The sequence below is a fragment of the Anabrus simplex genome, chromosome 2, assembly GCF_040414725.1.
Source record: "Anabrus simplex isolate iqAnaSimp1 chromosome 2, ASM4041472v1, whole genome shotgun sequence".
Classification (NCBI taxonomy): domain Eukaryota; kingdom Metazoa; phylum Arthropoda; class Insecta; order Orthoptera; family Tettigoniidae; genus Anabrus; species Anabrus simplex.
Window position 1 is genome coordinate 346,399,360 of NC_090266.1, and position 16,006 is coordinate 346,415,365.

Genomic DNA, 16,006 nt, shown 5'->3' on the forward strand with positions numbered 1-16,006 from the left:
TCATTCGGTGTGAGCTCGCATCCAGGAGATAGTGGGTTTGAATCCCACTGTCGGCAGCCGTGAAGATCGTTTTCCGTGGTTTCCCATTTTCACACTAGACAAATGCTGGGGCTGTACCTTAACTAAGGCCACGGCCGCTTCCTTCCTGTTCCTAGGCCTTTCCTGTCCCATCGTCTCCATAAGACCTATCTGTGTCGGTGTGACGTAAAGCAAATAGCAGAAAAGCAACTCAGTCGGTTACAGAGTACTATTGTTTAATGTTTCCTTCGCCGAAGCTCTTTACGAGTGGATTAAACTCACCGTAACAACGCTATAATCAAAGCTACATTTCCTCGTACGGTGGAGTGTCGCTTTAGTGTCGATAATATTATGAGATTTAATTTCCACTGAAAGCGATATTCTTATCTGTGGGCATGTCATGCTCATGCTTAGCAATATTTGAGTAATGTGTAGCAAGACAACAGCTGACTAGCGTTCGGCGCACGCACCGACGAATTTCATTGGTTTGCGACAACCAAAGATTTACATGAAAGATACTTCTATCTCCATTTTCGAACCAATATTGAAACTTTAAACGATGTCTAGTTAAACATCGACTGAACAATGTTTATGCAATGGAAGGCCGTGCACAATATAGACGTTGTTTAGGTAGACGTTGTCTAAGGCTTAAAACTAGTCATCGTTTCTGCAATCGGCCTATAATATGTCCTAAATGTCCACACCTAGTCCATAATAATTAAAATAGTACCTACCAAGACCACTTACTAGGCCGTTCAGCCGTTGTCCATTGTTCACGAACTAGCAAGTGGCTACAGAGAGCTACACCACGAACAATCTACCGGTGACGTAAATTGTTTGTTTACAGTAGCAATGCACACGCTTGCGCGCACTGGTATAGAGCAGCGGTCTTCAAAGCGTGGTGCGCGTGACACTAGGGGTTCGCGAGATCGTCTCAAGGGGTACGCAAATTTATCGTAGCTTGCAACTGTTTTCAGTGAGCAGTCCAGGAAATAGTTCATCCTGCTCATTTTTAGTAAAACCTTGTTTTGAATGAGTATTTTAGTCTAGCACTACACAGAGTCCCCTTTCCGAACTATTCATTATAAAATAGGTGTCAGTTTGCATCTCCCATTGACTACGCATGTTGAAATTCTCACTTATGCTTCACTGCTCCTTTTTAAATTTTTTGTTTCGAAATTCACTCATTCTCTTCATTTCTGTTCAGTAGCAGTGTATACAGTGCAATAGTAATGAAAATATCGTATTTCCACTCACGAGGAAACCACGTTTCTCTTGTGAAGGCGTGCCGCGTGCCTGAGGAGGGAACAGAAGACTCCAATAGTCGAATGATTGTGCTAGCAATGGCAATGCCAGGAACAGTTCTCCAGCCAATACTAACCGCTCAGTTTGTCCGGCCCCGCGGTGTAGGGGCAACGCGTCCTCCTGTTACCCGGCGGTCCGGATTCGATTCCCGGCCGGTCAGGGGTTTTTAATTGTAAATGATTAATATCCCTGGCCTGGGAACTGGGTGCTTGTGTCGTCCTTAACGTTCCTTTCCTAACATTCAACATTTTACACTTCCGCCATTTACAAAATACACGCAGATTCCTCACATATGGTGCAAGTAGAGGCAAAAGATATTTCTAGGTACACCCCGAACAAATAGCAAAACAAAAACCCGCTCAGTTTTGGACTCCTTCCGTAAACTTTACTCCGAAGGAATTATGACGTTTCCTTTGCCCAGCTACGATATATATATCGATGGCTTACTTCTAAAACCTCGTATCTCCGAATGCACTTCCTATCCATTACCTTCCTTAAGACTGGTCACGCCTCCCAGCCACATATGGATGTAATGTCCATCAGAACAGTTTTCGCTGTGTTCATTTTCCTATGCTAATGTATAAAGGAAAATGAACCTTAAATACATTAAACTGTAGGAGTGCGTGAATTCGCCATGCAAACAACATCCCTACAATACGGTACGTTAAGGTTCATTTTCCTATGCTAATGTGTAAAGGAAAATGAAGCTTAAACACATTAAACTGTACAAGTACGTGAATTCGCCATGCAAACAACATCCCTACAGTTCGTTAAGGTTCATTTTCCTATGCTAATGTGTAAAGGAAAATGAAGCTTAAATACATTAAACTGTACAAGTGCGTGAATTCGCCATGCAAACAACATCCCTACAGTTCGTTAAGGTTCATTTTCCTATGCTAATGTGTAAAGGAAAATGAAGCTTAAACACATTAAACTGTACAAGTACGTGAATTCGCCATGCAAACAACATCCCTACAGTTCGTTAAGGTTCATTTTCCTATGCTAATGTGTAAAGGAAAATGAAGCTTAAACACATTAAACTGTACAAGTGCGTGAATTCGCCATGCAAACAACATCCCTACACTACGGTACGTTAAGGTTAATTTTCCTATGCTAATGTGTAAAGGAAAATGAACCTTAAATACATTACACTGTAGGAGTGCGTGAATTCGCCAAGCAAACAACATCCCTACAATACGGTACGTTAGGGTCCATTTTCCTTTACACGGTAGCATAGGAAAATGAGCACAGCAAAAGTTGTTCTGATGGACTGCATATAAATATGTGGCTGGGAGGCGTGACCAGTGTTAAGGAATATAATGGGTAGGAAGAGCATTGTGATATATGAGGTTTTAGAAGTAAGCCAACGATATACATTACACTATTGTTATTATTGGGGAATAGGGTGGTGTAGCGGCTTAGCTGCTTGCCTGTCATCCCGGCGACTGTGGTTTGATTCTTGGTGTTGCTGAGGTGGGATGTTTCAGTTGAAAATCCCGTGGTGTAAGGAAGGGCAAGCGACCTTAAATCCCCGGCCACAACTCTTTTATGCCTCAGTGCGTTCACGGACCGGAGCAAGCGGGGTATGCTGCGGAAGGTGATGATGATGACGGTTAATATCATTTGGCATCCAACAAGAGTCATTTGTTACTTCTGGTATACTCGTACTTCGGGGGTACGAATGTAAAACAATTGGATTTTGGGGGTACGCCAACCATAAAGTTCGAATACCACTAGTATAGGGGATATGCCCGTGCGTTGACTTCTGTGTTCCAAGATTCATGTCGAGCCTCAAGTTCCACGTGAAGCTGATTATAAATGGGCGAACTAGAAATCACGTACAACTGATAAGAACACATAAACCTTGCGATATAACACACCATGATAAGGAGACCAGCTCGTATGCGTAGTGGTGAACATAAATTTCGCATCATAAAAGGAGACTAATCTCTTCATTCAACAAGAATGCTAAAAATTCACGTTGTTTCGGAAGTCACTTAGGAATTAATATTAGTGTAAAAATATTAAACATTCAGTTAACTACTCTGTGAATACTAACTACCATTTCCGTATTATAGTCACCGTGAACGTCTCGCGTTAGAAAAATTTCGTGGTCATTTGAAAAATTATGTCATGCTTTTTTTTTTTTTTTTTTTTGCTAGTTGCTTTACGTCGCACCGACTCAGATAGGTCTTATGGCGACGATGGGACAAGAAATGGCTAGGAGCAGGAAGGAATCGGCCGTGGCCTTAATTAAGGTACAGCCCCAGCATTTGCCTGGTGTGAAAATGGGAAACCACGGAAAACCATCTTCAGGGCTGCCGATAGTGGGGTTCGAACCCACTATCTCCCGAATACTGGATACTGGCCGCAATTAAGCGACTGCAGCTATCGAGCTCGGTATGTCATGCTTTAGGATGTTAAATAACCCTGGCGTCTTTCCAGAATGACGAATTGAAAGTACTATCTCAACATCGCTTCCTTCTCATTTCGAAAACAACCGGCGATGATACCCAAAGCTAGAGAATCTAATTTTATATTCTCTTACTACAACAGAATAAGAGAGATCTAGAAGGCTTATGAAATTATACACTACACAGCATGTCACTCGAGAAATAAGGTATCCCTCCCCAAAAACGCAGGTGACAGACCTGGTAGAATAAGATGCTTGAGAGCATTTGGCATCAAATAAAAGAGATTTAAAGGCAGGTCGTCTGTAAAGGGCCGACCCCGTGGTGTAGGGGTAGCGTGCCTGCCTCTCGCCCGGAGGCCCCGGGTTCGATTCGCGGCCAGGACAGGGATTTTTCTCTCGACCTGAGGGCTGATTCGAGGTCCACCCAGCCTACGTGATTAGAATTGAGGAGCTATCTGACGGTGAGATTGCGGCCCCGGTCTCGAAAGCCCAGAATAACGGCCGAGAGGATGCGTCGTGCTGACCACACGGCCCCTCATAATCTGCAGCCTTCGGGCTGAGCAGCGGTCGCTGGGCTGGCCAAAGCCCTTTCAAGGGCGTTAAGTGCCGTGGGGTTTGGTTTGGTTTTTCGTCTGTAAAGGCACTTCCTTGCTGTTTCTACTACAGAATCCATATACGCCACGCATTTTCCTTCTACAGGATATCCTGAACCTGCTTGCTTTCTACTGCTTGGAACTTTTCACTTATATCCATGTAATCCTGTCTAAATTCCTCGTCCTGGAGATTTTCTACCCGTTTAAATCTGCAGACAAATTTCATTCCGTGCCCTAGGCCTAGACATACTTAGACATACTTAATTCACTACAGATCAAATAGTGGTCTGAATCATCAAAAAGTCCCGGAATATCCCCAAATTCCAACAGATTTCCTGAATTCAAAGTCGGATGTGATATAGTCTGTACTGGATCTGTTGCCCCTACCATGCCATGTGTAGAGGTGAATAGTCTTATTCATGAAGCCGTATCAGAAATCCAAACAGGGACTAATTCCGACAGGGAATCGTACGTATATAATAGAAACAGAGCGAAACTAATTACCGTTGAATCCAGGAACAAGTCGGTAATAACCTGGATTTATTATTATTATTATTATTATTATTATTATTATTATTATTATTATTATTATTATTATTATTATTATTATTATTATTATTATTTAAGTTGTTTTACGTCCTACCGACATAGACAGGCCTCATGGCGACGATGGGAGTGGAAGGAGCTAGGAGAGGGAAGGAAGCGGCGGAGGCCTTAATTAAGTTACGGCCCAAAAATTTGCCTGGTATGAAAATGGTAAACCACGGGAAAACATCCTCAGGGCAGCCGACAGTGGTGTTCAAACCCACTATCCCCCGAATACTGGATACTGGTCGCAGTTAAGCGACTGCAGCTACCGAGCTCGGTAATAATAACCTGAAAGGGCTAGGTCAATTGGCAGGAAAACTTTCCTGGACAGTAATAAATAATCTTGGAAAGGGAGGGAAAAATAAATGGATAGTGTTTTGGCTAAATTAGGTGAAATCCATAACGGATCCCGGGGAATAATCGGGCAGGCGGAAGGAATATTTAGAAATTATTTTCAACGTAAAAGGAAATCTTTCTGTTGTCGTCGCGTACAACCGAGCTCATTGAGAGCAAGAGAATGGCATTACTGTAATTACGTTTGAAACGTGGAAAGGATGGTAAACTTCATTGTATTCGGGAGATAGTAGGTTCGAACCCCACTGTCGGCAGCCCTGAAAATGTTTTTCCGTGGTTTCTCATTGTCACACCAGGCAAATGCTGAGGCTGTACCTTAATTAAAGCCACGGCCGCTTCCTTTCCACTCCCAGCCCTTCCCTGTCCCATCGTCGCCATAAGACCTATCTGTGTCGCGCGACGTAAATAAACTAGCAAAAAAAAAAAAAAAACTTCATTGTCACAATGCAGCAGGAATAGTTGGAATTAGACCTTAAATAGTGAAATACAGTGGGAAGGCAGCGATAAAATGGCTTCATAGAATAACAAGATTTGGATGGAATGTTAGTAAAGTACCTTCTGATTGGACAAAAGCAGTAATTGCACCTATCTGTAAACAAGGGAACCGGAAGGATTGCAACTATTATCGAGGTACCTCATTGATCTGTATACCAGTCACCGAGCTCGATAGCTGCAGTAGCTTAAGTGCGGACAATATCCAGTATTCGGGAGATAATGGGTTCGAACCCCACTCTCGGAACCCTGATGATGGTTTTCCGTGGTTTTTTTTTTTATTTTTTTATTGATATATACAGTCGTATCAGCACACACGTTTTTAAAACATAACCGGTTTTCGGACACTAAGGTCCATCATCAGTGTTAATATTTAAATTTAATTTCACATAAGTGTGTCGTCAAAATGAGTTAAAAATGAGTTTAAATTTGTAGCCCTGTTGACATCAACTGTAAAATGAGAAAAAAGAAACCAAGTGTTAAAATTATGAAATCAATACATGTAAACTTACAATGTTGTTGTAAAAATTATGGACATACCATGTTAAGGCTGGCTTTCCTTCGTGCTCAGGCTGTTGGTCGAGTACTAACAAGCGTTCAGCTTTAACTCGACCAACAGCCTGAGCACGAAGGAAAGCCAGCCTTAACATGGTATGTCCATAATTTTTACAACAACATTGTAAGTTTACATGTATTGATTTCATAATTTTAACACTTGGTTTCTTTTTTCTCATTTTACAGTTGATGTCAACAGGGCTACAAATTTAAACTCATTTTTAACTCATTTTGACGACACACTTATGTGAAATTAAATTTAAATATTAACACTGATGATGGACCTTAGTGTCCGAAAACCGGTTATGTTTTAAAAACGTGTGTGCTGATACGACTGTATATATCAATAATAATAATAAAATAATTATATCAGCACTGTCAAAATGGCTTTGATATTTTATCATCATCATCATCATCATCTGTTTACCCTCCAGGTTCGGTTTTTCCCTCGGACTTAGCGAGGGATCCCACCTCTACCGCCTCAAGGGCAGTGTCCTGGAGCTTCAGACTCTTGGTCGGGGGATACAACTGGGGAGTATGACCAGTACCTCGCCCAGGCGGCCTCACCTGCTATGCTGAACAGGGGCCTAGTGGAGGGATGGGAAGATTGGAAGGGATAGGCAAGGAAGAGGGAAGGAAGCGGCCGTGGCCTTAAGTTAGGTACCATCCCGGCATTCGCCTGGAGGAGAAGTGGGAAACCACGGAAAACCACTTCCAGGATGGCTGAGGTGGGAATCGAACCCACCTCTACTCAGTTGACCTCCCGAGGCTGAGTGGACCCCGTTCCAGCCCTCGTACCACTTTTCAAATTTCGTGGCAGAGCCGGGAATCGAACCCGGACCTCCGGGGGTGGCAGCTAATCACGCTAACCACTACACCACAGAGGCGGCTTTGATATTTTATAATGATTATAATTTCCGTGGTTTCCCATTTTCACACCAGCAAATGCTGGGGCTGTACCTTAATTAAAGCCACGGCCGCTTCCTTCCCACTCCTAGCCCTTTCCTGTCCCATCATCGCCATAAGACCTATCTGTGTCGGTGCGACGTAAAACAACTTGTAAAGCATAGCAGTCAAGATGTTCACTGGCATTTTGGAAGGGAGGGTATGATTAGTGGTTGAGGGTAAGTTGGATAAAAACCAGTGTGGCTTGAGCCCACAGAGGGGCTGTCAGGATCAGATTTTCAGTATGCGTCAGGTAACTGGAAAATGCTACAAGAGGAATAGACAGTTATGTTTATGTTTCGTGGATCTAGAGAAGGCATATGACAGAATGAAATGTCGTATGGCTTTTAGTGCCGGGATATCCCAGGACGGGTTCGGCTCGCCAGGTGCAGGTCTTTCTATTTGACTCCCGTAGGCGACCTGCGCGTCGTGATGAGGATGAAATGATGATGAAGACAACACATACACCCAGCCCCCGTGCCATCGGAATTAAAGTTAAAATTAAAATTAAAATTAAAAAGTTAAAGTTAAAATCCCCGACCAGGCCGGGAATCGAACCCGGGACCCTGTGAACCGAAGGCCAGGACGCTGACCGTTCAGCCAACGAGTCGGACCGTATGACAAGAGTACCGGGGGAAAATATGTTCGCCGTACTGGTGGACTATAGGATTATGGGTCGATTACCAAAAGCAATCATAGGCATTTATGCTGACAATTAGGCTGTGGTGATAATGGATGACAGAATGAGTTTTTGGTTCAAGGTTCTTACAGGAGTTATACAAGGCTGTAATATTTCACCTTCGTTGTTCGTAGTTTACATGGATCATCTGCTGAAAGGTGTTAAGTGGCAGGGAGGGATTCAATTGGGTGGAAATGTAGTAAGCAGTTTGGCCTAAACTGACGACTTGGTCTTAATGGTGCAGAAAGCCTGCAGTCTAATATCTTGGAACTTGTAAATTGGTGCGATGAATATTATAGGAAAATTAGCTTTTTCAAGACTAAAGTGATGTCGGTGGTAAGAAACCTAAGAGAATCGAATGATAGGCTGGGAATAGAGAGCTGGAACAGGTATTTCAGATATTTAGGATGTGTATTCTCCCAGGAGAGTAGCCTAATATAGTAAGTGAAATAGAATCAAGATGCAGCAAAGCCAATGCAGTGAGTTCGCAGCTGCGATCTATAGTATTTTTTAAAGAAAGAAGTCAGCTCCCGGACGAAACTATCTTTACACCGATCTGTCTTCAGGCCAACCTTGCTTTACGGGACTGAAAGCCGGGTGGACACAGGAAATCTTACTCATAAATAAGAAGTAACAGGCATGAAAGTAGCGAGAATGATAGTTGGTACAAACAGGTGAGAACAATGTCAGGAGGGTACTCGGAATTAGGTGATAAAGGCTAAGTTAGGAATGAGCTCGATGGATGAAGCTGTATGCATAAACCGGCTTCGGTGGTGAGGTCGTATGAGGCGATTGGAGGATAATCGGTTACGTAAGATAATAATGGATGCGATCATGGAGGCTAAGAGACGTAGAGGGAGACCGAGACTACGATGGCTGGACTCCGTTTCTAATGATTTGGAGATAAGAGGTATAGCACTTAACGAGGAAATATATTTACCTTTGTGGGAATCCAGTGACAATAACGTAATCTGATTTAAGACCCACTAACACCATTGAGAGTTTCCGGAGACGCCGAGGTGCCTGTACTTTGTCTCTCTGTACTTTTACGTGTCGGTAAATGTACCAACACGAGGCTGAATCTTGTGAGCACATTCTAATGTTGGGTTGAGCTCAACAGCTTTGACTCAGAAAGCCAGCACTCTACCACCTGAACCCCTCAATCAGGGTTTGAGAGATTATTTTTTTGCTAGGGGCTTTACGTCGCACCGACACAGATAGGTCTTATGGCGACGATGGGATAGGAAAGGCCTAGGAGTTGGAAGGAAGCGGCCGTGGCCTTGATTAAGGTACAGTCCCAGCATTTGCCTGGTGTGAAAATGGGAAACCACGGAAAACCATCTTCAGGGCTGCCGATAGTGGGATTCGAACCTACTATCTCCCGGATGCAAGCTCACAGCCGCGCGCCTCTACGCGCACGGCCAACTCGCCCGGTGGTTTAAGAGATTAGTAAGGTGATATTATTATTATTATTATTATTATTATTATTATTATTCGGGGTTTATCCGTGGAGCAGAAAGAGGTGAAAGAAGGTGCTGGTGTTGAATGGGTCTAACTACGATATCAGAAATTGAATTAAAACTTTCAACAAAGGTTATATTTCTTTTAGAATTTCAAACTTAACAATTTTTTTTTTTTTTTTTTTTTTTTTTTTTTTTTTTTTTGCTGAGTGAACATATCAACATCACAAGTACAAATAGCAATCTTGAAACAAGAATTGGAAACTCCAACAATCGGTGACTTACAATTTTTTTTTTTTTTTTTTTTTTTTTTTTTTTTAGCTTCAGGCTCCAAATTTACCATTTCCGCAAATGCTGCGTTAGTCAGATAAGAAGATATATCTCCCAATACACAGTGTTCACGAGCACTGGGCTCCAACAGTAACAATTTATGGCCTTCCAAAGGCACCTCTCAATGTTATGGAAAACTTAGAAAAGAGCTTACATGCTCTCCAACTTTAACAGATTTTTAACAGCCCGCTCAAGGCAACATTACACAAAACCTTACAATCTCTGGCCTCCTTAGGACCAATTTACAATTTAAATTTCTTTTACGCAGGGGTATCTATTACCAGACCTACTGGGGCTGGGCCTTCGTGGAAAAAGAACAGGTTAGATTACTGGCCCGAACACAAAATGAATGGAGGCGTATACTTGCACTCCTAGAACTTTTAAAACCCTAATTGGGCTCTCGGCCCGATGATGCAGGGGCTAATCCCAAGCTACTGAGGTGACTACAATGGAGATTAATCTAACACTTTACAGAATAGAGAAAAGGTTACAAATCATAGTCACCTCAAACCAAGTAGAAAGGGAGCTCGAGAGGGTAACGCACTCTCTATCCCCGATTTAGAGTTTTAAGAATTTATGAAATTTTACATCAGCCGAAAGAAGGTTTACATTTTAGAAAACAGGTTAGATAGTTAGAAATTAGGGCCTTCCCCTCGTGTAAGTCTGCGGAGGTAGCTACAGAACACTAAGTCTGGTGGACATTACCTTGGCTGCTAGTCTGCCTGGCGAGGAATGAGGCGCCCCGCATCCTGTCTTAACACACACACTCTTTCAGAAATACTGCAATCAAGAGACATAGTAGCCAGAAAAGCCGCAGTTTATATACCTGAGGGGACAGTTCTAGAGGGTTCTGGACTAATCCGGACACACCCTCTCAATTTTATTGGCAGACTCAAAAGTTACACCCAAAGAACCAAAAAGAAGCCTGTGATAGGCTGAAAAATAATTACGGAAATTTCCTATTGGCCAGATTCAAAACTGGCGGAATGAGAAAGAAGTGCTGCAAACTTTGAAATATATAAAAAATAAATGAAAGTTAATATACTTGAGAAAACCCATAAACACAAAATTTCTTACAATACAAATTCTTTTACCTTGCACCAGGGTGCATGACCGCAGTTTTTGTAATGACCTCTATGGAGAAATGTCCAAACTACTTGATGTACACCAAAACAAAATAAGATAAATCCAATCAGTTTAGGAAACTTAGAAATGACAAACTTCTCAATTATACAGTGCTGACATTTTCTGATTAACGTCCCAACTTCATGCAGTAGCAGTTTCACGTTTTGTTGGATAGATAGAGTTCATTAAGGCGCTTCTTTTGAATGTGTGGAGTTGAGGTGTACCTCCCGGTAAATTATTATTATTATTATTATTATTATTATTATTATTATTATTATTATTATTATTATTATTATTTCGTAATCCGTTTACAATCCGGGGTTGGTTTTCCCCCATACTCAGCGAGGGATCCCACATCTACCTCCTCGAGGACAGTGCCTGGAGCGTACGACTTTTGGGTCAATGGATACAACTTGGGAGGAGGACCAGTACCTCGCCAATGCTGACTCGCCCGCTTTGCTGAACAGGGGCCTTTCTATGGGCTGAGAAGATTGGAAGGGACAGATAAGGAAGAAGTAAGGAAGCAGCCATAGCTTTATTTTAGTAACATTCCAGCATTTGTCTGGAGAAGTGGGAAACCACGAAAAAACCACTTTGAGGATGGCTGAGGAGAGAATCGAACACTCCTCTACTCAGGTGACCTCCTGAGGCTGAGTGGACCCCGTTCCAGCCCTCGTACCACTTTTCAAATTTCGTGGCAGAGCCGGGAATCGAATCCGGGCCTCTGGGGTTGGCAGCTAATATCACTAACCACTACACTATAGAGTCAGACATTATTATTTATATTATTATTATTGGGCTGCTCCAGCCCTTGAAAGGCAGACCCTCGGACGAGCGTGGCGTCCGCCATGTATAGAACTGTGTGTTTATGATGGAAGATAGTGCTGTGTATGGTGTGAGATTTGCAGGAATGTTGTCCGGCTCCATGGCTAAATAGTTATTTTGCTGTAATAGCCTTTGGTCTCAGGGGTCCCGGGTTCGATGCCCGGCAGGGTCGGAAATTTTAACCGTCATTGATTTATTCCGCTGGTACGGGGACTGGGTGTATCTGTCGTTGTCGTCATCATCATTTCATACTCATCACGACGCGCAGGTCGCCTACGAACATGTCGTCCGACACTCCCGGCACTAAACAACAATACGCCATTTCGTTTGCAGGAATGTTGGGAACAGCACAAACAACCAGTCCATAAGCCTTGGAAATTAATCGCTTAAAATCACCTGACACGGCCGGGATTCGAACCTACGCCCCCAAAAACCGAAAGGCCAGGAATACTTAGCCATCTGTATGGCACGGCAAGAAGCGTTGCGTCAATTGCGTCAACAGTCAATGGACTGATGATTTTAAAAAAATAGAATAACAGATAGAACGGTCTTTTGTTTTCTTGCCATGCGAAATGAGGCAGAGTGGATGAAAATTTGACGTCTCGCGAAGATCTTGCTCAGCGTCCTGCGAAATAACAAGCAAATGTCTTGTGTTCTAGGCATGAAGCTATAGAGACAAGAAGTATGAAGTAGAAGTACATTTAGTCTCATTGTTTACGTTTTATCGGTGAACTATGCACAGACGAGCCAATGCTCTTTCTACTCGTTATCGCGCTCGCTCTGTAAAGATAAACAAGTTGCCGCGTTGTCGAGATAAAATATCAGAGTTCTGCGGGTCTGTCGGGAAGACGTCTCAATCAATTATCCAATATCTCGCCTATTTCACTGTCATATGTTTACCAAAGTTCAGAAAATGCTCTTTTCACTTAAGCTCCATACACACTTAGCTTAACATTCCCATGATACCGGATTCTATCTTCCAACAATTCTTTTGAAGTTATCGTTCAGGCAATGAGTCCGAGTCCTTTAATTCGACGTACATTTTAACGGAGTTTTAAATATCCTGTACCGGGCGAGTTGGCTGTGCGGTTAGGGGCACGCAGCTTTAAGCTTGCATCCGGCTGGTTTTCCATGGTTTCCCATTTTCACACCAGGCAAATGCTGGGGCTATACCTTACTTAAGGCCACGTTTGCTTCCTCCCACTCCTAACCCTTCCCTATCCCATAAGACATATCTGTGTTGGTGCGACGTAAAACAAAATTGTAAATATATTCTCGCAGTTATTATTACAGATACATTTACAAACTGCTTTACGTCGCACCGACATGGAAACCATGGAAAACCATCGTAAGGGCTGCCGACAGCGGGGTTCGAACCCACTACCTCCCGAATGTAAGCTCATAGCTGTGCGACCCTAACCGCACTCTCAAACTGCTCATTTCATTACATATAATAATGTGCCGAGAAATATCATCTGGACTCCATAGATGTGTTAGGACTGAGGCGCCATTACTCATACATTCCACAACTTTTGTAAGAAATTTAATTTGCATAACCAATTCATTAAGGACATTGGGTTAGCAGCCCTGAAAGGATCATTAGCAATAGTAAAAAAATAATTTATACTCTTAGCTATATATTTGTCCTATGGGGAATTTCTCACGGATTTCAAAACTACTGACTGATACAATTTCTTATTATTATTTAGGCTTTACTATAGTATACCTATCATTTATAGACATATTTTAAACTGCCCTTGTAATTATTAATTAAAAAGTATGTAAGCTTTGTCTTTTTGGTAGCCTCCAAATGGGGGAAGTAGAAATAAATGAATTTCTCAACAATAACTTGAGAGAAGAGATACTGTATACAATAGACTGCTGGTAACAGGAGTTACTTTGTCCTGGGTATTCAAAACAAGACGTCTTAATAGAAACCTACGATTAATACAGTAGCTGAGCATACTGTCGTGAAACCTGCACTGATGTTCAGTTCAGAGACCTGGACAGGGCCGATGACCTTAGATGTTAGGCCCCTTTAAACAACAAGCATCATCATCGAGACCTGGACAATGACATACAAGATTGGGGAGCTGTTAAGGAGAGTGAGGAACAGGGAACTATACAACCAAGTAACGCAATGTTGTGACTGGACCATATACCAAATAAATGAAATGAAATGGCGTATGGCTTTTAATGCCGGGAGGGTCTGAGGACATGTTTGGCTCGTCAGGTGCAGTTCATTTGATTTGACTCCCGTAGGCGACCTGCGCGGCGTGATGAGGATGAGATGACGATGAAGACGACACATACACCTCGCCCCCGTGTCAGCAGAATTAACCAATGATGGTTAAAATTCTCCACCCTCCCGGGAATTATAACCGGGACTTCCGTGACCAAAGGCCAGCACGCTAATCATTTAGTAATTTAGCCGTACACCTAATTAATAATAATAATGCTATCATTTTTACGTCCCACCAACTAGTTTGGAAGGTCTTCGGAGACGCTGAAATGCCGGAATTTCGTTCAGCAGGAGATATTTTTACGTACCAGTAAATCTACCGACACGAGGCTGACGTATATGAGCACCTTCAAGTACTATCGGACTGAGCCAGGATCGAAGCTTCCAAGTGGGGGTCAGAAGGCCAGCGCCTCAACAGTCTGAGGCATTCAGCCTGGCGGGCCATATACCAGAGGATAAAATGGTAAGATAAGAAAAGGTAATACTCATCTCCCATAATCTTGGAAGCCATAGATCCGGGAGAGGGTACTGTTTATCTTACATTTCTGTACATTCAGTTTACAAAAGAATAATGTTACGTGCCAGCCTCGTGGTAGTTCCTTTCTGTACTTCCAGGAAGGGGCTAGTGACTCAGACGACCTGGAATCTCCCAGCCGGCCTGTGGGATGAGGCCGGCCTTTCCGTGTATTGTTCTCGGTGACCGGCTTACCTGTGCGTTTCTTGGAGATTCAACGGGAATGTTCTGCATGTAGTGACATCGTGACATTTCTGGATCAAATTACGCGAGCTATAAAAAAGGAGGCTAGCCGCGGACAGGTAGTCAGTGTTGGACTCCGTGGGGGAGTCAGTGTGACACTCAGTGAGTTGGGGTTCGGTGGCTGGGCTGAGGGCGACATTGGTATTGTCTGTCACCAGTGTCCCACCGAGGTCTGAACACGGTGCTGTTGATGTGGTGTCGGAACGACCAGTGAGTGTGTAACTGGAGGCGAAAGAGCGGTAGGCTGTACTGTGTGTTCGTGTAATTATGTGGACTGAGAATCGCCGTGAGCCAGCGAGGAAACGCGCTGTCGTGAGTGCGAGGATAAATGGACCTGCGTTAATGCTCGCCGTCGTGAGTATCGTCCTGCTGTTGAACACTGTTGAGCTGTTTAGTCGTTCACGGCATGGGACTGTGTGAAGTACATCTGTGGAGCCGAACCAACGAACAGTCGAAGTGTGTTGTATAGCCAGTGGCACTGTGTTCAAATCCAGCACTCTACGCACAGCGGCTGTAGGAGGTGACTGACTGGGCTTTGGGAAAGTGAAAGTAAGGATTAGCGTCCCAGGTAAAGGAACGGGCTGGACCCTTGCTGCGCCATAAGGTAGAGAGATTTGTAGAGGAGTGGCCATTCATAACTGGTTAGAATTGTTTGTGTTTAAATATGTGTGTGTGCATTTATTACACCATCCTGAAATAAATTAGAGTAATGAAACAGATGGAGTTTTATTCGTAACAATAATACTGTTATTCGCTCTACGTCCCACTAACTACTTTTACGCTTTTCGGAGACGCAGAGGTGCCGGAATTTAGTCCCGCAGGATTTTACAAATGTTGATATCCTATAGCGTAATTGGAAAACATGCAGTAAAAGTACAAGTAAAGAGTAAGGTGTCCGGAAAACATCATTAACCTAATTTTAACATGTTTAAGTGTTTTAGAAATTGAACAGAGGAAGAACGGCCTAAACGGAGTGTTGGAAGCATTATTGTAAGAAATGAAACTTCTCGGATATGCTACTCCATGACACCCCGACAAGCATGACCACCTTCAGCCCCACCAAAGAGGTCACCATAATAGTCATCCTCAGTCCCTCCATAAGATTTCCGACTCCTACTGTCAAAACAAACCATGGAGACTATAGTCGCGGCCACCAAATGAGGCGGGTGAGGAAAACTGCGCTGTCGTCAGATATGGGAACGGCGAAGCGACAGATGGTCGAAAGTCGCTTAACTCCGAGCACGGATTGGCAACGCTGATCGTGCAGTGCTGTCTAGCTGAAGCTCATCCGCTCCAGGCCACCTTACTCGAGTCATGCAGCTGGT

General features: G+C 43.2%; 1 protein-coding gene across 5 annotated transcripts in view; it reads right to left on the minus strand.

Moving 5' to 3' along the window:
- LOC136862823 (metal cation symporter ZIP8) overlaps window positions 1–16,006 on the minus strand; it is a 920,308-nt gene that overhangs the window by 600,357 nt on the left and 303,945 nt on the right. The window contains exon 1 of one of the 5 annotated variants that reach the window (XM_068225788.1): window positions 753–802. The exons of the other annotated variants lie outside the window; for them this stretch is intronic. The gene's annotated coding sequence lies outside the window, so the exon portion shown is untranslated. Of the gene's footprint in view, window positions 1–752; window positions 803–16,006 lie in introns of those variants that run through there. 5 annotated transcript variants of the gene reach the window in all.